This window comes from Aplysia californica, unplaced genomic scaffold (assembly GCF_000002075.1).
Source record: "Aplysia californica isolate F4 #8 unplaced genomic scaffold, AplCal3.0 scaffold00061, whole genome shotgun sequence".
In the NCBI taxonomy this organism is placed as follows: Eukaryota; Metazoa; Mollusca; class Gastropoda; order Aplysiida; family Aplysiidae; genus Aplysia; species Aplysia californica.
In genome coordinates this window covers 1351638-1353469 of record NW_004797331.1, presented here as the reverse complement: position 1 = coordinate 1353469, position 1832 = coordinate 1351638, and positions in this window count along the sequence as shown.

The following is a 1832-nucleotide window of genomic DNA, read 5'->3' as shown; positions in this document are numbered from 1 at the left end:
ACACACACACATACAGAGAGAGAGAGAGAGAGAGAGAGAGATTGAGAGAGAGAGAGAGAGAGAGAGAGAGACAGCGAGAGAGAGAGAGGGGGAGAGAGAGAGAGAGTGACGGTCAGTGAGCAATTATAAAAGTACACTGGCGGATATTGACAAAACGTGTATTCATGGACCAATACATAAGTGTAGAAGGCGACTGTTCGTGGGGGAAAATAACAAATAAATTCAATTAACAAGATTAAGATAAAATGAATCGTATTCTATTACATCTATTATCTATTTGTGGTGGCCGAATTTTGCTATTCAAAAGGCTTTTTAATGGCTGCATCGATCGACATGCAGTTTTCGCCAAAAAATTCTTTAAGATATTCTCCAGATCATGATGCCCTTGGTTTTTTCAGTTTTGAGACGGTTTTGTTGCAAAAAGCTAAATTTCTTTATTTCGCCGATCGCTTTTTTGTAGGCCGACGCTTCTGTCTCTGTAATTTTAGAAACTCCGTAAGTGATATTCCGCTAGGCGCATTTTGTTTTGAGAGTATAGATCTAGACCTTTTCATTTTTTGAATCTCATGATTTATTTCCCCCATTCCAGTAGAGTGTAAATATAGTAGGCCGATTACTTTTAGTTGATATTAATGCACCGATCATTCCTTTCATCGAAAGGGGGCCCAGCTAGTGTATTCTATTTGTGGTGGCCGAATTTTGCTATTCAAAAGGCTTTTTAATGGCAGCATGGATCGACATGCGGTTTTCGCCAAAAGATTCTTTAAAATATTCTTCAGATCATGACGCCATTCGTTTTTTTCAGTTTTGAGACAGTTTTGCTGCTAAAAGCTAAATTTCTTTATTTCGCCAATCGCTTTTGTAGGCCAACGCTTCTGTCTCTGTAATTTTAAAAAATCCGCCAGGTTTGTTTATTTCAAGTCGTACTTCCGTTCGATACTATCGTGCATTGTCGCGCAAAACTGATCACAATTTTAAGTGTGCGACCGGTGTATAGATCTAGCCTCATGTTTTCTTTTTTTTTACTTGGTGCTAAATTCGACTGTGATCCTTTCGTTTGATGCCCATCATCGCTTTTTGTTCACTCCTTTGTCAAATTCTTTTTTTTTTTTTGCTACTGGGGACAACGTCAACAGGTTTTAGATTAGAATAGCGCCTGACCACGCCGAAAAGAAAACGACGTTCTGCAGTTGGAACCCCTCGCGCTCGCAAAGGTCGAGGTGTTCTTGATCAACAACAAAATGATGGGGACTCTCTAGTCTAAATATCCCATCCCTAAAGCTTTCCTCTACAGTGTCAATTCATTTCAGTACGAGTGCTAGAGTGTACAACTACGAAAGCGGAATAGAGAGTCAATCTATACATCTCTATATCTAGACCTTCTAATTTTTTGCATCTCTGAAGATTTATTGCTCCATTCCGGTAGAGTGTAAATAATTATAGTAGGCCAATGACTTTAAGTTGATTACGTTGATGCACTGATCATTCCTTTCATCGAAAGGGAGCCCAGCTAGTACTATATATATGCAATCATTCCAACCGGTGCATTGAAAGACAGTCGCATGAAGTTAGAAAGAGTGTTAGGAATCGGAATGTAATGGATATTGTATAGATAGGGTTAGTAGAGGTATGGTAAGGGTAATAAAGAGTGGGTGGTTGTAGAGCACCACTGGATATGTATTGGTCCTACCTCTTTTCTTCCCCTCTGTAGTTTATGTCTATATGTCTGTTTTACTTTTCCCTTGCTCTAAACGACCGCTGGGTCAAAGCACTTTTTTAACGCATAAACACACACAAACACACACGCACACACACACACACACACACACACA